Source organism: Peromyscus leucopus, chromosome 4 (assembly GCF_004664715.2).
Source record: "Peromyscus leucopus breed LL Stock chromosome 4, UCI_PerLeu_2.1, whole genome shotgun sequence".
Classification (NCBI taxonomy): Eukaryota; Metazoa; Chordata; class Mammalia; order Rodentia; family Cricetidae; genus Peromyscus; species Peromyscus leucopus.
In genome coordinates, this window is record NC_051066.1 from 250,415 (window position 1) to 271,922 (window position 21,508).

General features: G+C 43.7%; 1 protein-coding gene across 4 annotated transcripts in view; it reads left to right on the forward strand.

The window, feature by feature from the left end:
• The window catches only part of Scai (suppressor of cancer cell invasion), a 115,568-nt gene that overhangs the window by 41,498 nt on the left and 52,562 nt on the right, over positions 1-21,508 (forward strand). Inside the window, exon 1 of one of the 4 annotated variants that reach the window (XM_037204469.1) lies at positions 4,437-4,599. The exons of the other annotated variants lie outside the window; for them this stretch is intronic. The gene's annotated coding sequence lies outside the window, so the exon portion shown is untranslated. Of the gene's footprint in view, positions 1-4,436; positions 4,600-21,508 lie in introns of those variants that run through there. 4 annotated transcript variants of the gene reach the window in all.

Consider the following 21,508-nt stretch of genomic DNA (forward strand, 5'->3'; position numbering starts at 1 on the left):
TGAATTTATACACAAAATAGTGTACACATCCAACCATACTCTGTTGTAAAAAGAAATTAAATGCTGACAGATGCAACTGAGTAAACTTTAAAGACATCTTGCTAAGTAAAATGTCAAGTATTATAAGAATTCAGCGTCCCCGGATTAATTCCTGTAGTCCCAGTACATAAAAGAAAGGATTATAAGATTGACAGTAGCCTATATTACAAAGTATAATCCTCTCTCAGAAATACCCAAAAAGAAGAGGAGGAGGAAGAAGGAGGAGGAGGAGAAGAAGAAGAAGAATTATTTAGCATACCTTATTAACAGACATGTAATTTCTCCATGTGCATTATTTGCACCTAAGCTTGGAGCATTCAAATTCAGGTAGAACCTAAGCCAAGGTACTGATGGTAGTACTTATACTTTGTTGAAGCAAAAGCTTTTCTTAGCTAAATTCTGAGCCAGGAGGTGGTGGAGCACCCCTTTAATCCCAGCACTCAGGAGGCAGAGACAGGCTGATCTCTGAAATCAAGGCCAGTCTGATCTACAGAGTGACTTCCAGAACAGCCAATGCTACACAGAGAAACCCTGTCTCAAAAAAGAAAAAAAAAAAATCTGTAGGGATTACATTTTGCTCAGTGTAACTTGGGGACTATCTGAATATGTTTTTTCTCTATTTTTTACATAAGGAAATGTATATTTGTCACTGCTCTAGAGGCAGTGGAAATGAGAGGCTCTGGAAGAATGATTGAGATTATAAAAGAGGCAAACTAAAGTGTCCTGCAGTAGCCAACTTTATTCAGAGCATTAGCCAATTTATACTCTGAAGGTTAAGAGGAGTCACATGAGTAAAGTGTACAAGGACAAGCTGCATGTGACAGACATGTTTTTTCATAAAGACATATAACCCAATAACAATAGCCAGTTGTAATGAATAATCTGAAGTAAACTCACTCCTATTCATTACACCTGTGAGGGGCACAAAAACATAATCCAAGAACAATTCTATGTTTTTGAAGAAACCGGGGTCACAAGACTCTTGTCTTGGTTTCTTGGAGTTTTCTCACAAGCACTCAGAAATCTCCTCACATGACTCCATTCTTGGACTGTGTTCCAACAATATTATTTTTCATTTTAATTTTTTAAAGATTTTTTTTTTAATGTTTTAAGTATGGGTGATTTGCCTACAACATCTGTGTCTGTGCACCACATTCATGCAGTGCCAAAGAAGGCCAGAAGAGGTTGTGAGATTCCCTGGGAATCTGCCCTGTGGATACTAGGATAAAAACTCAGGTCTTTTGCAAGGGCAATGTCTTAGTTTGGGTTTCTATTACTGTGTTTAAATTCTGTGACCAACAGCAACTTGGGGAGGAAAAAGTTTATTTAATCTTATACTTCCACATAACAGTCCATCATCAAGGGAAGTTAGGGCAGGAACTGATGCAGAGGCCATGGAGAAGTGCTGCTAGTAGGCTTGTTCCCCATGGCTTGCTCAACTTGCTTTTTTATGGAACCCATGACACTAGCCCAGTGATGGCACCACCCACAATGACTGGGCCCTCCAACATCAATCACTAAGAAAATACACTATAGCTGGGCGGTGGTGGCTCACTCCTTTAATCCCAGCACTCGGACATAGAGGCAGGTGGGTCTCTGTGAGTTCAAGGCCAGCCTGGGCTACAGAGTGAGTTCCAGGAAAAGCATCAGAGGTACACAGAGAAACCCTGTCTCGAACCCGCCCCCCCCCCCCAAAAAAAGAGAAAATACACCACAGGTTTACCCACAGGCCAATCTGGTGGAAGCATTTTCTCAATTGACAGTCCCTCTTCCAAAAGGACTCTACCTTGTGTCAAGTTGATATAAAGATTAGCCACTCCAGTCCTTGTTTTTGTGTTGCTTTTTTTTTCTTTTTCTTTCTTTTTTTTTTTTTTTTTTTTTTTTTTTAGAATTGGAAGCAGGAAGGAGAGTATTGCTGTTGTAAATGTGCTTGCTGATTGAGGAATAAGGCACATCTCTGCAAATCGAGGAATTATTTAAAATCTATTAAAACAACAACCTGCCTCTTATATCTCTGGTTCTAGCCTGAGTAATTGCCTTTAGCATAATAGCTATTAACCACAGAGTGAACATTTAATAACTAGATGGAAGACATCCCTTCACAGTGCACTAATAGGAAAAACACTACCACATTAATTCTCTCCCACGTCTGACCTGCCCTCTTTCTCAGCTTACCAGCATTGTGTTTTTCTGTATCTCACTGCCTCATTTTAGGAATTCAGAAATTATAGTGATCGTGGTAGAATATGGCAGCATGCAGGCAGACATGGTGCTAGAGAAAAAGCTAAGAGTCCTACATCTTGCAGTCAACAGGAAGTGGTCTGTGACACTAAGTGGTATCTTGAGCATAGGAGACCTCAAAGCACACTCCCTCAGTGACACACTTCCTCCAACAAGACCACACCGCCTAACAGTGCCACTCCCTTTGCGGCCATTTTCTTTCAAACCACCACACAGTGTACTACTATGTCCGGCATCAATTCTTTTCTTCTTTCCTTATTGAATCACAAGATTCAAAGGAAGAACATTTTTTGATGAAAATCATACATATCTCAATCTAAAATACTTAAATATGATAATATGATGATTTTGTATATAATCATTTTATGACTTTAAACTCAGATATTTACTGAACTAGAAAGTTAATACATTTTATCTACATTCATTTAATATGCATGTATATCTACACAAATACATAAAATAGTTGTCATAGAATATGATCCAAGATGTATTTTAAAAGACAAGTACAAGTTGCATAGTTTATATTGTACAATTCAACTTTCATTTAAGAAGTGTTTGATATGCAAAAAAAAAAAAAAAGGATTTGAAAGGGCATGTAGTTGTTTACTGTGAAGAACCCTAGACAATGGAGTGGAAGCCAAAGTCCTCAGGCTGAGCAGAATCAGTCCTTGATATTCATAGGAAAATGACTTGCTAGAAAGAGTTTCAGAGAGGAAGAAAAGTAGGACTGGGAGGAGACTGAGGCTGGACCCCAAGCAGAGGTGTGACATCAAGAAAAGCCAGTTAAACTAAGTCAGTGACCAAAGAAAGGAAATAGAGCCTGTGGTTCTTTACTGTTCTGTGTCCTCGGGACCTCCAATGGAGGGAAGGGTAGGTCAGGAAGTACCTAGGCCCTGCTTGAAGTTTTACCTTACAGAGACTGCAAGTGCTGGGTGTAAGAGTGAGAGCTTGGAGTTGGAAGAAATGTGGGCAGTTTCCTGGCAGTAGTTGTGGCTGACAGCTAATGAAGATTTGAAGCCAGAGACTTGGTTTTTGAAATGTACAAATTGACTTTAAACTCTCCAGGGCTAACTATTGTGGTTTCACAGAGATTTGGGCTGCTTCTCTTTGCACTGCTGTGCTATCACAGGGTTGTTGCCCAGAACTGTGTGGTCCATAATATTCAAAATGATGTTTATATCCTGTTATAAGACAGAGGGAAAAGGCAAGGAAAGAACACATTAATTCTAGTAAGAACCAGTTCTGGAAATTATATGTTACTTCAGCTCAAGTCCCATTAGCTGTGATTTAGTTTCATGGCCTCCCCTGGATGCAAGAGAAAATAGTTTTATTCTGCTTGGTCTTGTGCCCAGCTAAAATAGGAGACTGTTATGCAACTGTTTCTATAGAAGGAAGGAGCATGTATCACAGAACCATCTGTAGACATTGCCACTTTGTATTTTACAAGGATATTGGTTTGGTTGGTTTTTAGTTTCAACAAGCACAATTTTATTTTAATTGTGCACAGGCTGGGTCTCTAGGAAGCAGAATTTGAGACAGAATTTGGTGCATGAGCTATTAAATAATGCCCATAAGCACTGAGGACATGACAGGAATGAAGTAGGATTTGGCCAGAGAAGCTGCTGAGATTCTGTTCTACAGTAGCCATCACTGACTGCCTTGCAAGCCCTGGAGCTGCTGTCCTAGCAGAGTTGCTCTATATCAGGCTGGAGTACCTGGTTGTGTATGTTTTTCAGTTTTTGTCCAGCTGAATTTGCTTCTGTAGTTGCCCCAAAAGCAGCTTTAGGGGAGTTCTCACAAGGGAGTGTTCCAAATTATGTCTAATTTGTGATTAAGACCCAGAAAGAAAGCTGGGGAAACTGCCACTCATTGGATTTAGGTTACCATGGGAAGAACTTGACTGGGCAAGGCAGCTTTGCTAGGTGAACCCCACAGGGGCTGAATTTGCCCACTAAGTCCTTTCTTAGAGGAGGTTGGGGTGGAACATTTCTATATTACAAATGTATTCAGAAGTAATTATTTATCCATTTTATAATTTGAAAAGCTAAATTTGCTTATTCTTTCACCAAGAGTTTCTTTTTTCGTTGTTTTGTTTTGTTTTTAAGACCAAGTTTCTCTGTGTAACCACCCTGTCTGTCTTGGAACTCACTTTGTAGACCAGGCTGACCTCAAACTCACAGAGATTTGCCTACCTCTGAGTGCTGGGATTAAAGGCATGAACCACCCTGCCTGGCAACCAAGAATTTAATCAACTACTGTATGACACTGGAAGTTTTAAAACAAAGTTTCTCTCCTCCTGGGGATATTTGGAGATAGATGGTAAGTAAGTAAATTCATAATATGTTAAGTGGTTAAGGTTTTTCTCTGACAAGGTGGTTTGATTGGATGTTGAGTGAAATGGTGAATCAGATATGTAGGTCTTAGGGGGAAGAACATTCCAAACTGAGATTTCAGTAAATACCAAGGCAGCTGTGGAAGGGATGTAGTGTTTTGGTATGTTTGAGTGTAGTGGTGGTATTTGCTACTCCCATGACCTTGGGCTATACAGGAGGGTAGGGCAGGAGGTGGTGTTTCTTGCCATTGTATGTAACCTCTTTTAAAAGGAAAGGGAAAGGGGTCTCGAGATCCCTGCTTCCTGGTGTGATTGAACTGCCAGTGTATTAGTTCCCCGGTCAGATCAGAGGACACTTCAGCTGTCTACTTGGTTCTGTATTCATGAGTATATTTCCTCCATTTATATCCTTATAAATTCCCTAATACTTCTTAGGCAGACTCCTGTGGATTCCTCTCTTTATTTGAGAGCAGCAAGGAGCTATATAACTGGAGTCAACTAGAATGGTAGAATGAAGGATGGTAGGAGAGTTCTGGTCATATGAGACCTTAAAATCCATGGCAAAGACTTGGAGGACCTTCTGAGAATGGAACTATAGGAAAATGTTGACATGAGAAATGATACAATCAGTCATGTTTTTAAGAGATCACTTTGTCTGAGCAGTATGAAAATGTGCAGTCCTTAACTGAGATGAGCAAAATTGTGAATAGAGCAGGGTTGGATTCCCCCCCCCCCCCCCCCCCCCCCCCGCGTCGTAGTTGGGATTCAGTTTCCAATATGGTAAGTTGTCAGCACCAGTTGGCCATCCCCACAGATGTCAAGTAGGAAGTTGTAAAAAAGGAAACAAATAAGGCAAGAAGTCTAATGTGCAGCTTAAAATCTTGGGAGTTGTTAGTGTATATAGTTGATATTTAAAGCCATGAGCATAACCGGGCTTAGTGTCATGTCCCTATAATCCCAATCCCTGGAAGACTGATGCAGGAGATTGCTGGTTCAAGGCCAGTCTAGCTACATAGTGAATTCAAGGCCAGTCTGGCAATCTGAGATATAAAGATCCTGTATTTTAGGAGGGGAAAAAATGGAAATAAAAAAAGTCATGACTGAGTATAATGGACAGCTTTATAATAAGTGATGAAGAGAAAGAGAAGGTCTCAGATCTGAGGTCAAGAACATTCTAGTGCTTGGAAGAGTATGATCATCTGAGACTTCCTCAGTGTGGCTGAGTAACATCAGTGAAGACTTGCTTGTCTGACTTTGCTGGTATAGAGATCATTAATACTGACTAGTAGTGCTTTGTAATGAAGGGGACAAAGTGGATTAGTTGATGTGAATGGAAGACAAACTGAGTGTAGCCAGAAAGACAGGTCTTTTAAATAATTATTTGTTTTGAGAAAAACAAAATGGAATGAACCACCCTGGGCCTTTTAAAGAGTTACACTGTGTAGTGGTTTGAATAAAAATTGCCCTCATAGACTCATAGGGAGTGACATTATTGGAAGTGGGGCCTTGTTGAAATACATGGGACCTTGTTGAAGGAAGTATGTCACTGAGGGTGTGGGCTTTGAGGTTTCAGAAGTTCAAGCCAGGCCTAGTGGCTCACTGAGTCTTCCTCCTGCTGGTGGATTTAGATATAGAACTCTCAGCTACCTCTCCAGTACCTGCTTGCCTACATGCTTCCTGCCATGGCAATAATGAACTAAACCTCTCAACTGTAAGCCAGCCACAGTTAAATGTTTCCTTTATAGAGTGTCTGTGGTCATGGTGTCTCTTCACTGCAGTAGAACCCTAAGACACCAAAGGACAGAAAGGCTGACATGAAAGCTGGAGCAGCATTGTGTGGTGGAAAGAGGGAAGTCAGGAGAAATGGCAGTTCATCTGATGTTTTTAACTACTCAGTAGAGAAGAGACCGTTGGTGGCACTACTAGAACAGAAGGAGATAACTGTGGATAACTGTGGGGAATGTAAGGGTTAATACATAAATAGAAGGATTGTTCTCATGCTCAGCTCAATCAACAAGAATTAAAGCTCAAACAAACAGAAATAAAGTAGTATACATGGCAACTGGAATGTGTTTGGCTATGTGTGGAAGAGCTGTACTGATTGAATGACATTTGCCATTAACTGAAGCGTAGACTGTTGGTGGAAAGAGGAAGAAGTAAAACAGTGCTCTAGGAAGCTGAAGAGTGAATGGAATGGGGAATAAAATGGAAATGCCCTTGAGGTTGTGGATAGAGAATTTGGTCAGTCAACATAATTGTGTGTGTTGGCCTTCTTCAGCCATATTTAGCTGCTCATAGTTAGATGGTTGCATTTACCAAATTATTACAAAGTGCATTATTTGCTGTCAAAGCTCTTATCATGAGGTTGGAGTTATTTGAATTGCATTTAGAATTTTAACTTTTTGATTACATCTGTTTTGATAGGCTGAATGTAGCGAATGGCAGTCATTAAAAAAAGGGCATGGCATTGTTCCAGACAAGGTTTTTGGATGAAAATTATAGGGTTTAATTCCAGCTAATGTATGCAAAAAAGGAATTCTTTGAGGGCTGTAAAGAAGTTCACAGCTGATATAAAGTATGAAAACTCTGGTCCAAGATGTAGTCAGGAAGCAAGGGAGGGAGGCAGTCTGGAGTGAGTGCAGTGGCTTCTACCTGGATTCCATCTACTCAGGAGGCTGTGGCAGGAGCATCACTTGAGCCTAGGAGCTTGAGACCCCTTTAAAAAAACAGATAACCAACCCATAATTTAGCTTTCATGCCTTATTAGTTATCTGAAGTAAATCAAACCCATATTCACCTACTAAAAATAGTAAGAAAGGAAACAGTATCTAAGTCCTACAGGTGTGGTGGTGCACGCCTGCAATCCTAGCAGTTAGGGGGTGACGGCAGAGTTAGGAGTTAAGATCCAACCTGTGTTACGTGAGACCTTGTCTCAAAACAATAAGAATGGTTTTAAAGCCTCTTAAGAGTGTGATTTCCAGATGGGACTAATTAGAAATGGCTAAAAAGTTACACACACACACACACACACACACACACAATCTATAGTACCTAGTAAGTTCTGGAAATCTGTATCTTTAAATATTAAACAGAGTCAGGTTTAGCTGGATATGGTTGCACACATGAATTTGAGACCAGCCTAGGCTCCACAGTGAGACCTTGTATCAGAAAACAAAAGTCAGGTACTAGAATCACAGGGTTTTTTTGTTTTTGTTTTTCGAGACAGGGTTTCTATGTGTAGCTTTGCGCCTTTCCTGGAACTCACTCTGTAGCCCAGGCTGGCCTCAAACTCACAGAGATCCGCCTGCCTCTGCCTCCCAAGTGCTGGATTAAAGGCATGAGCCACCACTGCCTGGCTGTCTTCCATATTTGAAGGCTGCTGTGTTGTGTAGAGCTCACAGTCTATGGTCTCAGCCTTTCTAAATAGATGAATGATGAATGCCAGAAGCAGTACATTTTTTGTAGAAGCACTAAATCTGTAACATCAATATTGATTTTCCTTTTTGAAATAGCCTAAACTAAAAGAACATTAATATCTGAATTAAGACTAAGGAAGAAAAGCATGTTGAAACTTATTAAATATGCAGGTTGACCTAAGGATTAGAGAGTTCATATTTATGGAGCAGAAAATGTACTGGTTGTTAGCTGTAGATGTTTTGCCTCTAGATTTTGGACATGCCAAGAGCAGGTGGAAGGGTGGTGGTGCTGCTGGCATCTAGTGTGTCAGGGCCAGGAATGCTGCTCTACACTACAGAATACCATGATAGTCACTGAAACCATTCTGCACCCCATAAGCCTCTCCACCAACACAACAATCCAAATCAGACCAAATCAAACCTAATTAGAAAAAGCCTGGGCTTAAGGGGTAAAGCGCTCCCAGATGATTTTCCGGCCCCCCAGACAGGAGATGGGGAAGAGAGACCAGAAAAAACACTGTTTTCTGGGGTGGGCAGTTTAAATATCCTGTGGGAGTGGTCTTGAGCATCTCTGAGAGAGGAGCCCTGTTTGGCAGGCTTTCTGAGATGAGGCAGGATTTGGAGAGAGAGAGATGAGGGAGGGGAATTGAGGTGAAGTTTACACCAGAACATCCCAGACTCTGAGTATATATGGCCTCCTGTTCATGTCTGGCTGCTTCCTGCAGGGATAGGACAATGTGGGGAGGGAGAATCGGGAGTTGGTAGGTTCACACTCAGCAGCAGGTGTGGGTAGAGAAGCATCCGGATAACTGCCATCCTGGAGACCTCAAGCATTTGTTTCTTGAGGAAGCAGAAAAGGCATGTTGCTAGGGATTATTAACATCTGCCCTAGTTGTACAGACAAAGATGAATGCTCAAGGAAGAAGAATATATAGGCTTTTCATTGGGACATCTTAGAAAATCGTATGATGGAGGGTCCCAGCTGCTGGACATGTATCCTGAATAAGTGCCCGCTTGAGCCTGGAGAGATGGTACCAGCATGAATGTCCCAGAAGTTTGACAGCTGAATGGGTGGTAAGGATCACAGTGTAGGGTCCTGTCCATCAGGACTCAAGAAACTTAGGAGCTAGCTTTTTGAGGAGTATTCTGTCCCCATCCCCCATCCCTCCCTGTCCCATCCCCCCCTCCCGGGCGGGGGGTGGGGGGAGTGGGGCAGGCTCAGGGGCAGTTGGGTCCGTTGGTGTGGGGGCAGGGAGATAGCTGTCAGCATGTAAACAGAGAAGGGACCTCAGAAGGGAGAGGTAGGAGAGGTAACTGGCCAGTGGAGGAGTGTGGGCCAGGAGATGGTGATTGAGGAGGAAGGGCCTTTCATAAAGGAGTTCAGAAGGGCTCATGCCTGTAGTACAGCATAGGGTAGCCTGGAGAGCAGGTAAGGGCAATGGGGAGAAAGGAAGGCCAAGATAAGCTGAGTTCAGTGGAGAACATGGTGAGCTGTTGTTTGATGAGTCCATTGGCCCCTTCCACCTTTACCAAGGATATTGGAAGATAGGGATTGTGGAGCTTCCAGGAAATGCTGAGAGTCTCCAGCACAAGCTCCATGACCCTGGAAGTGAAGGCTGGCCTTTTGTATGGTCTGTGGCCTTTTGTATGGTCTATGGCAGGCCAAATCTAGGGATGATGTGGTCCAGGAGTACTTGGGCCACCACATCTGCTGTTTCTCTGGAGGTAGGAAAGGCTTCTATCCAGTTGGTGTGGATTGGCCTTAGCACACATCTGTCAGGAGGTGTGAACTGTAATTGGCTGGAACTGGGTGATCTTGAGAGCTTCCCGAGTGAGTTCAGCCGCTGCTGCTAGGGCTCTCAAGCATGGCTGCCATTCACAGACCATGGGGTCCAGTTGTTTGGACAAGAATGTCATGGCCCAGTCCAGAAGCACAACTGGTTGGACTAGATCCCTGGTGGCCACTCCCAACCTTTCATCTGTATAAAGGTGATAAGGTCAAGAAGGATTTAGGGTGGGGGCTGTTAAAATTGCATCTCGCAGTAAAGAGAAGTGGCTGGCGGCAGACAGTGGCCAGTGGCCAGGTGCGTGAGGGGCCCCTTGGGAGTCTCTCTGGCTGTCTGATAAGGTGCTTGGCCACAATGGCAAAGTTAGGGATCCAGTGAAGAAAGAATCCCATCAGGCCCCAAAATGAGAGAATCTGTAAATCCCGCTGGGCTTGGACCCTGTCAGAGGTGAGGGTCTGAGGCCCCAGGCTGAGTTGAACACCCGATACACCACAGTGGGAGAGCATAGCTGAGCCGTAGATGGGGAAACACAATATCCTAGGGAGCTGAGGTAGTTCAGGAGCAAAGAGGTGGCCTGTTGGTGCAGAGGCAGAGTGGAGCTACAGAGAAGGAGGTCATCTACATATTGAATGAGTGTTTTAGGACCAGTGTGAAAGGTGGAGAGATCCAGAGCCAAGTCGTGGCCAAAGAAATGGGGGGCTGTCCCGAAAACCCTGAGGGAGAACAGTCCATGTAAGCTGTCTGGAGGACCGGGTGTTGGGGTCCTCCCAGGTGAAGGCAAAGAGGAAGCATGAGTCAGGGTGTAAAGGGACAGTAAAGAAAGTCTTTCAGTCCAGAACAGTAAAGTGGGAGGTGGCAGGAGGAGTGTTAGACAGGAGGCTGTAGGGGTTGTTAACCACTGGGTGTGTTGGAAGAACTGCCTCATTGATGAGGTGGAGGTCTTGAACTAAACAGTAAGCCTCAGAGGGCAAATGCACAGGAAGAGTGGGTGTTGCCGGGTGAGTCAATAGGAATTAAAAGTCCCTGAGATAAAAGGCAGGTGACAATTGGCTTAAGGTCTCAGTGATAGGTTTCAGAAATAGGAAATGGGTTTGGAAGGGAAGGAAGAAGGATCCTTAAGGTAAATTAGAACTGGCTGGTGGTGAGTAGCCACCATTGGAGTTGAGGTATCCCATACTTGGGGATCCATTGGATAAGGGAGGGTAGAGACAGGACAGTCTGGGGTGGGAACTTGTAAGGCTGTTAAGAGGAAAAGAAAGTGGGACTCAGGAGACAGTGTGGGGGCCAAGGTGAGTGTGGCCCCAAAGCAGCTGAGAATATCATGACCCAAGCAGAGGTTGTGAGGCAAGCAGGTATGACTGGGAAAGAGTGTGAGAAGAATCACCCTGCAAGAATGCAGGAAAGTGACAAGTTCTTAAGTGGGAAGGAAAGGGTCCTGTCCACCCCCATGACAGAAATTGGCGAGGGAACTATAGGATGCCAGTGAGATGTTAAAACAGAATAGGTAGCTCCCATGTCCAATAGAAAGTCAGTGGACTTACCCACTACCTGCAGCATCATGCTAGGCTCAGAGAGGACAATGGGAGTCACCAAGTCTAGACCACATGTCAGTCCACCAGGCTGAGGAGTACTAAGGCTGGAAGAGTCTCAGATGCCAGGTATTGATTAGTCTGGACCTCTGTTGGCATAGAGGACGAGCCTGCATGGGAGCACTTGATTTCCAGTTTCCAGGCTGTCGGCAGACAGGGCATTGTCTCCTGGGTGGCTGGGGGTCAGGACAGTACCGTGACCAGTAGCCCTCCTGACAGCATTTGAAGCAGGCCCCGGGCAGAATTGAGTTGGGTTGAGCTGCAGCTGGATGGAGCTTTGTCCCCCTTGTGGGGGCCCTGATGGCCTCAGAGCAGCTGCTAAGTCTTGGGCTTAGAGCTTAGCTTCTGTTGCAGTCTTGTCTGTCAGGATGACTCAGCTGCCTCTTCTTTGTCATTAAAAACTTTAAAAGCCGTTTCACCAATTCCTGTAGAGGGGCTTGAGAACCCTACTCAGCCTTTTTTAATTTCTTTCTAATATCTGGTGCTGACTGAGAAATCAAAAGGGTGGCCAGGACTATGGCTCCCGCTGGGGAGGCTGGGTCAAGGCGAGTATGCTAAACCATGATCTCTTGTAATCAATGTCTTGGAGCTTATCAAAATTAATAGCTTTGTCCAAAACCATTTCCATACCTTGGAGGAGGTAGCGAAACATAAGGTCTCTTCTTGTTGTCTGTTTTGACCCAGTTGTTAGCCCCAGTAGGGCTCTGTAGCTGGCATCTTCACATAGAAGAACCACAAGGGCCATATTGTTCACTCGGTGGGTCTGATCTACAAGCTGTAACTGCTGCCTGAACTCCCTGGCTCTTCAGGAGTCAGAGTGAAGGCCTGGATCACATAGACGTCATGCCCGGTCAGATCGTAGGCTTGGGACAGATAACAAAACTCCTTGATATAAAGAGAAGGATTAACAGAGAAGGAACCCAACCACTTTTCTGTTTGTGAGAGGTCCTCAAGAAAGAAGGGAGCATGGACTTGAACAGTTCCATCAGTTCCAGTTACCTCTTGGAGAGGGCACAGGAGGTCAAGAGTCTGGCGAGATTGGGTATGAGGAGACTGGGGAGGATTCGGGGGCATTAGGCCAGTGAAGGAGACCAGGACATAGGTTGTGGCACTGGGGGTGGGGATCAGTGGGAAGGAGGGAGGACAGGAAGGCAGGTAAGGAGGAGGAACTTGGTCTTCAACCTTTGTCCCAGAGGGGAAAGAAGGTGGATAGAGGGAGGAATGTGAGGAGTGCTGGCCACTGAAAGGAACATGTGTTAGCAGAAGAGGGGGAGGCAGGGTTCAGAGGAGTGGGGGAGGGGCCAGTGTCTCGGGCAGCATGGTGAAAGCAGAATTTTCAAGGTCCCAGTTCCTAGATAGGCAGGAGTCTAGAGGCTCAGTGACCTGACCGGTTCTGTGGGACACTGGCTGCTGTAGGCAGGGCAGGAACACAGAACCCAAAACCTGTGGACATAGGGCAGTTCTGTTCATTTATCTCTAACTGACAAAAATTTTCAAGATCACAGAAGATGGAAAATTCCAAGGTTCCCTTTGGTGGCCACTTTGACTGGTTATGAAGAGCATATTGTAGACTAGCCTTATTGCTCAGAGAAATCAGCTGTTCAGGACTGATGGTATCAGATAGTCCCAATTTGAATAGGTTTTGTAAAACACCCCAAAGGCGTTTGGGGATCTGGCTTCGAATTGCAGGTGCACATTTCACAAGTCTATGCTGGGACCCAAAGCCTAATGCAGTGAGTTCACTATGGTCGGCTTTGGGCAAAAAGGGTGTGTGGAAAATTCCTTTGAACAGAATGTCTTCTACAGAAGGGGTCCCACAGAACAAAGGCAGGTCTTTGCTCCTGTAACAGGTCAGGGGCCTGGTGAGACCCCATCTTTGGCAGGACACCCCAAAAATCTAATGAGGCCCCAGGTCTCTTAAGGCAATGACTTGGAAAGGACAACTTACCAAGGCAAAAGCCAATCTTAGTCTGGCAGAGAGCAGATGTCAGGGAGAAGGATGTTTTCCCACTACAAGGCCCTGGGCTAGTGGGGGAAAATCAGCCCCTCAATAAGCCTCTCCAACACAGCAATTTAAATCAAACCTAATTAGAAAAAGCCCAGGTTTAATGGGTACAGCACTCCCACATGATTTTCCACCCTCCCACTGTTAGTTAATTGGCAGTGCTGTGCTCTTACCCTGCAAGGAAATGTCACAAAACACGACAGAATCTGCTAATAAGAGTTTTATTAAAGATAAAGGGACAGAGAGAGCCCAGGCCTGTAGGAAACACGTGTGTGGAAAAGAAGAAAAGACCGGGAACATGGCGCCAGATTTTAAAGGCTGAGCGTGCACAGGTCACGTCACTACTCCACACGTGTGCATAGATCACATGGCCACGTTGTGCGCCTACGTAGCCATGCAACGTCACGGATCCTGGTCACGCGAGACACCTTGACCTGGACCTGGCTAGGCGGAAGAGTCCACCGGGCATATGCAAACATGCCCAACCGTGGGGGGCATGTTGTGAACCCTTCACCCACCCCTCCCAGAGAGGAGATGGGAAAGAGAGACAGAAAAACCATGTGTCTGTTTTCTGGGGGGGCAGTTTAAATACCCTGTGGGAGTGGTCTTGGGCATTTCTGGGGGAGGAGCTGTGTTTGGCAGGCTTTCTGAAATGACACAGGGTTTGGGGAGAGAAAGATGAGGGTGGGAGATTGAGGTGGAGTTTCCACCAGAACAGTCACCCCATCAGAATTATTTGGTGGGCTGGTGAGATGTCTCAGTGGGTAAAAGTACTTGCTGCTAAGGCTGAGTCCCCAGAACCTATGTTAATGTGGAAGTAAACCAATTCCCACAAGTTATTCTCTTCTGTTCATGTGCTGTGGCCCATGCATGCATGTACACATACACATATACACAGAAACACACAATGTAATTTTTTGCAGAAAAAAATGAATTATTTACCCTAAAATGTTAGTTGTGCCAAAGTTGAGAAACACAATGTTAAAGAATTTTCTCAAGTACTTTGTTATTTATTTTTCACTTGATTATTCAACATAGTAAGTCCAAAGATAAAAAAGTTCTCCCAAATCATACCCATCTCTGATGATAGTTAAGCATTGTCACAGCCATCTTCACATATATGTAAATGGAAGGATAGGAAGAAATGTACTTATAAAATACTATAGATAACACTGAAAGAAAAAACAACTTTTCTTATGTAAAATAGTTAAACTTACAGAAATGAAATTATTTCTCATGTACTCGCCACCTAAATTCAATATTTATGAATTCTTGGCTAATTTTATTTCATCTACATCTCCGCTCCTGATCCTGGGAGGTAGGAGTGGGAGGGAGGGGTGTGTGTGTGTGTTTATAACCCTGTCGAAGTCAAAGGACAACTTTTAGTCATTCTCTCTTCTCCTTGAACCTTGTGGAGGCAGGGTCTCTCTTGATTTTGCTGGTCTACTTGCTCCAGACTAACTGGCCGCTTCCCATCTCAGTAGGAATGCTGGGATTATAAACTGTAGCCAACACATATCATGCAGCTTTTTGAAAGATTCCAGGGATGTAATTCAAGTCAAGTTTTCTTTCTTTCACAGCAACTGCTTTAATCCACTGAGCCATCTTGTCAGCCTTAGAGTGTCTTAATGCATTTGGATATGTCATACAAATAATACAATGTTCATTTTTCCTTTTTAAAGCTTCTTTTTTTTTTTTTTTTTTTTTAAACAAAGTCTCATTATATAGCCTTGGCTGGCTTGGAACTCACTACATACACCAGGGTGGCCTCAAACTCAGAAGAGATTTGCCTGCCTCCATCTCCTGAGTGCTGGGATTGAAAATGTGTGTCCATGCCCAACTGTACTGTGGGGTGTGTGTGTGTGTGTGTGTGTGTGTGTGTGTGTGTGTGTGTACACGCATGCACACCCAAGCACACATACATGAGTTTTTGTATACATGGGTGCAGTTGCCTTTAGAAGTCAGAAGACAGATTTGGGTTCCCTGGAGATGAAGTTAAAGACAGTTGGGAGCTGCCTGATGTGGGTGCTGGGAACTGAACTCGGGTCTTCTTCAAGAGCAACAAGTGCCCTTTAAGCAGTGAGCCATCTTTCCATCCACCTTCATTTTTATCATGTCTATATTTCAGATGAGATAGCCTTTCTTGTCTTTTTCAGTCTTTATCTGAGTTGTCTTTCAGGTTTTCTGTGTAACAGTGGCTCCGGGGGACTATAAATTAGGAATGTCTCTGTAGGCATCATTCACTTTACTAGTTTGTTGTTGTTGTTGTTTTTACAGAGTTTTTCTAAGTAGCCCTGGCTGTCCTGAAACTAGCTCTGTAGACCAGGTGGCCTTGAATTCACAAATCTGCCTGCCTCTATTTGAGATTAAAGATGTGCTAGGATCAAAAGTGTGCATTGCCTGTTGATGAGTTTCTTGAGTACAAGAACCACACCTCAGAGCTCTCCATATTAGCATGCCTTCAGGATTTTTAGCCATCCACATGCCTCAGTATTTTTATGGAATGTCAGTCAGCACAATTAGCATTACATAATTGCAACAAGATAAATTTTTGTTTGTTTTTGTTTTCTTTTTAGAGACAGGGTTTCTCTGTGTAACAGCTCTGGCTATCCTGGAACTCACTTTGTAGACCACTCTGGCCTCACGGAGATCCACCTGCCTCTGCCTCCTGATTAAAGGGATTAAAGGCGTGTGCCCCTACCACCTAGCTACGACAAGGTAATTTATTTACAACAGTAAATCATGCTCATTTAGTTCCACAACCTTCATAGAGAAAATTATTCAGATTAACATGTGGTACATGCATTTAGATAACATTTACTATATGCTGACTCTTTTATAAGTATAATTTCAGTTAATCATGACAACTCCTAAGAAGCAGGTCCCTATTATTATCCCCATTTTATGTGATGAGAAGTCAAGGCCTGAGTTAAACAACTTGGCAAGGTTGCCCAGCTATATTTGAGTAGTTAGTGGCATAGCCAGGATTTCTGCAAAGTTTGATATTTGTGCCCCTAACCATTCTACCATGTTGTCTCTGTGCTCCCAAATAATACCTGTTTTTGTAAAATATATGCTGCTCTACCAAATGTTGAAAGACCCCCGCTCCATTATGAGGACATGGGGCGTTGGGCCGATGAAATCCCCCCCCCCCCCCCCCCCCCCCCCCCCCCCCCCCCCCCCCCCGTCCCAATAACTTAGCCTAAGAAACGCCATTCTGAAGGAATCAGAAAAACAGGAGTTCACAGCTGTGGCTGGCTAGCCATCCGGCCTTGGGAGAGAGATAACTATGGCCAGCCATCCGGCCTTGGGAGAGAGATAACTGTGGTCAGCGGCCTTGGGAGAAAAACAGTTGAGTCAAATCAGGATATTTTATGGCTGGCCCCCTGGCCTTGAGGAATAAGCAGCTGGGCTGGAAAAACACCCACTATACCCTGGGCAAGGCCAAGTCAGCCACACACATACGACCCCAAGTTCACCCTGGCCTTATTTGAAACAACCAATAGGGACCCTGTAACTATGCTTCTCGCTTCTGTAACCGCGCCTCTGCCCCTGGGATCCCATAAAAAGTCCCCCTTCTCCTAGGAAGGGGCACAAGTCCTCCGAGAGACTTCACCCCAGGTACCTGGTCTAAATAAACCCTCTTGCTTTTGCATCTGATCGGTGGTTTCGGTGTGTTCCTTGGGTTTAGGGTCTCTCCTGAAGGAAGATCTCCCCTGGGGGTCTTTCAATGTCATAGTTAATCTTCCTCATTTTGGATCTGGTTTTGTTTGTTTGTTTGTTTGTTTGTTTGTTTGTTTTCAAGACAGGGTTTCTCTGTGTAGCCCTGGCTGTCCTGGAAATCACTCTGTAGACCAGGCTGGCCTGGAACACAGATCTGCCTGACTGCCTCCCAAGTGCTGGGATTAAAGGTGTGCATCACCACTCCCTGGCTAGATCAGAAATGTTGCTAATGCTTTGTCTTTACAAAATCTTCACGTGCTCCATGTGCCAGTTAGGTCAGGCTAATGGCTGACTTCTTTCTTTCTGGGAAGACTGACCTTTGTCCACACTTACAAGACCAGCTATTTGGCATTCCCACTGGGATGAGCCTCTTTGCAGCTTTTAGATTTCCAAGTTGGCTACAGCCCCTTTTCCTTACTCCTAGCTTTCTTGGATTTCTAACACTCACACAGTCTCTGCCATGAGATAGTGCCTACCTTGGAGAGGCACTCACTGACCTTTGTACCTACCATGACCAGTTCCTGTTGGAGCTGTCTGGGAACTGTTTTCAAAGCACTTGTACAAGGGCCTTTGCAGAAGTTATCTCACACAGGTAGTAACTCAAAAAACTTACAATTTAGTAAGGGAAGCCAGGATGTGCACAAGTATTCATGATGAAAAGCAGCTAAGCTATAAGAGAAGTCATTCAAAAAATCAGAGAAAAGAAAATGTTTCTGATAGGGGGAATCCAGAAAAGTTGTGTGGAAGTGTTGGCACTTCAGCTAATTTACTAATTTCTAAATTGTCTAAAAGTTACTAGTGCCTGTTTAAACACAGGCCTTCACTTTGATCACAGTGGAGCCTAGGCAAGGGGTAAGGCTTGATTGTTCAGGGAAGAGTTTTTCTGTTGTGGTTTTGGTTTTGATGTTTGTTTTTGTTTTTTACATGTGTATGAGTGTTTTGCCTGCACGTTGTGTGCACCATGTGTGTGCCTGGTACCTGTTGAGGTCAGAAGAGGGCTTCAGATCCCTCAGAACTGGAGTTACAGATGGTTATGAGTCACCATGTAGGTGCTGGGAATTGAACCAGGGTCCTCTGCAAGAGCAACAAATGATCTTAACAGTTGAGCTTAACTCTCTCTGCCCAAGGGAAAGGGTTTAATCAGTCTGACACCCCATTCTCTGTAGGAAACTCTTCCTCAGTATTTCTGCCTTCTCTCTTTGATGACATTGGCCTCTTTATGGCTATTTTGACCCTCTAGAGGTTCAAGATCATCAGGAACAGAGGGAACTCTGCAACAGATGATTCTTACTTCAAAGTTAGCTGATTGTTATCCAGAAGTCTCTTTTTCTTTTCCCTTTTGTCTTGGTTTTTTGTTTTGTTTTGTTTTTGTTTTTGTTTTGTTTTTCCTCCTTCCCTGCCCTCTGCTCTCCTCTATTCTCTTTGTTTTTAAAGTTTTGAAACACATATCCCAGTCTGTTCTGGGATTACTAGCATTTGTCACCACGCATGGCTAATTTGGTGTTGGGAGTAGACCAGGGCTTCACGAATGCTAAGGAACACTCAATCAATTGAACTACATCCCAGCTCTGTTTTTTGTTTTGTTTGGGTTTTTTTTTGTTTGTTTGTTTGATTGGTTGGTTTTTGTTGTTGTTGTTGCTGTTTGCTTGCTTGCTTGCTTGCTTGCTTGGCTGCTTGTTGTCATTATTTTTGTTTGAGGGAGACTTTCTCTATGTAGACCAGGCTGGCCTCAAACTGGAGATCTTCCTGCCTCAGTTTCCCTAGTGCTGGCATTACAGACATGTATCACCATGCCCAGCTTGATCTTTTTTTCCTTAGTAAAAATGTTGCCTACCTTTATTAATAGTATAATTAAATGCTCCCTTCCTCTCTCCTTCTCTCTTGACCACTTTACCATGGCTGGTAAGTTCTCACTGTATAGTTGCTGACTATGTAGCCATATATCAGTTGACAGGCCTATTGGTACCACTTTGATGATAGCTGTCTTTGTGACTTCTCTATTGCTGTGATAAAACACTAAGACCAAGGCAACTTGCACAAGAAAAAGAGTTCAACTGGGCCTATGGTTTTTAGGGGATTAGAGTTCAGAGTTCTTGATGGCCAGTGAAGGCATGGCAGGAGGTACAGCTGAGAAATCACATCTCAAAAAAACTCAGGAGGCAGAAAGAGCACACCAGAAATGGTGGGGTCTTTTGAAATCTCAAAGCCCATCTGCAGTGACACGTTCCTCCAACAAGGCCATATCTCTTTAATCCTTCCCTAACAGTTCCCAGTAACTGGGGACCAAGTATTCAAGTATATGAGCCTACGAGGGACGTTCTCATTTAAGCCACAGTTGTAGATACAGATTCTACCTTAAAAGAAATCTCTTAAGAGGTATAGGGGCCTTAACAGGTCCCTTGTGCAAATAAGGGAAAGGTGTAACACGAATCTTAAAAAGTCTTATTAATGAAATCAAACAAACCTAAAGCCAGGTACTGGGGTGAATGCTGGAAGATCAGAGAAGCAAAACAAACCAAGGCCAACTCTCCTTGCAAATATCTCAGCTGATCCTGTTTCCTCAGACTGGATGCCTTATTCAAATGGATCTCAGCTGAACAGCTTCTCAAAAGCCTGAAAACTTAACCAGGCTCTAGTTCCTGGTCCTCACGCATTATATACCTTTCTGCTTTCTGCCATCACTTCCTGGGATTAAAGGTGTGAGTCACCATGCCTGGCTGTATCCTTAAACACACAGAGATCTGCCTGTCATGTGATCGGGATTAAAGATGTGCATGCCACCATTTTTTGGCCTCTATATCTAGTGGCTGTTCTGTTCTCTGACCCCAAATAAGTTTACTAGGGTGCACAATATTTTGGGGAACACAATATCACCACAGAAAGGGAATTCCTTTAGGGCAGTGCTCGGACCCTTTAATACAGTGCCTCCTGCTGTGGTCATTAGGGTTTAGCAACAGGACTACCTTAGCAGGGCCAAGGCATGCTGCAAAGATCACACCATACAACAGATCTCACACAAGAGATTTATTGTGGGGGGTGAGAAAGGCTGTCTCAAGAGAGACAGACAGTGAGAGAGCAAGAGAGAGTCTGTGATGGTGGGGACCTTGTCACATTTGTTGGCTGGTGATGACATGACTTTTGGCACTGAAGCCGGCTGGGGGAGCACCTGGGTTCTAACAATGGAGACCCCCAACCATAAAGTTATTTTGCTGCTACTTCATAACTGTAATTTTGCTACTGTTATGAATTCTAATATAAATACCTGATATGCAGGGTATCTGATATGTGACCTCTGTGAAAGGGGTCTTTCAATCCCTCCACCCCCCCACCTCCTACTCTAGGAGTCACAACTAGAAGGTTGAGAACCACTGCTTTTAGGTGAACCAAATATTCCCTTTCAGTATTAGGCATTAAAAATCAAAAACATAACTTCTTCACTTAGAGAGTGAATATCTGGAATTTGTGTTCACTTTGCCTTTCCTTTCCTTTATAGTACTCATAAAGTAGAAGTTTTGATTCCTGTTTATATTTAAGTATGAAGAGCTGGGTTTGTTTGCTTGCTTATTAGAAGTAGGATTTTGCTAGGTACATTTACTCTATGTAAAGCAGGATGTGGTAGCAAGCATCTGTAACCCAGTGCAATAGGAGACAGAAACAATTTCTCAAAGCTCTTGTGCCAGCTAGCATGGTGGGTATAGCATTGAACAGCAAAATGATACTGTCTCAAAAAAGATGGAAGGTGGAGGGTGCTACACACATGCCATAGTATTTTCAACCATACACACACACACACACACACACACACACACACACACACACACACACATATACACATACACATATACACATCATAAACACACATTACATTTTAAGAAAGGTTCCCAAATAAGCACTTATTACTTTTTGGTGATGGAGAGATGGCTCAGAGATTAAGAGCATTTACTGCTCTTGCAAAGGACCTGAGTTTGGTTCTCAGTGCCCACGTGGCAGCTCACAACCTCCTGTAACAACTAGTTCTAGGTGATACAATGCCTCTTCTGATCTCTGCAGGCTTGCATGCACTTGATCCATATACATACAGTCACATGTGTATATATACAAAAAAAGTAAACCCCCATTTGTTAAATATTTAGCCAAAAAGTACTTGATTGAAAGATAAATTTATATAGCTTCAAATAATTATATACATAAGAATATAACTAATGACGTAAAGAGGATTTCTGGGAGCTGTACTAAAACGAGAATCTTCTTGATGTTATTGCAAATTTGTAATTATCAACAACAGACAAATAAAGCAACAACAAGAAAAGTTTCTTGTGTAGAACCATAAGGAAAATATTCAACATACAGCTCACAGAGGTGGAAACTGTTGTGTT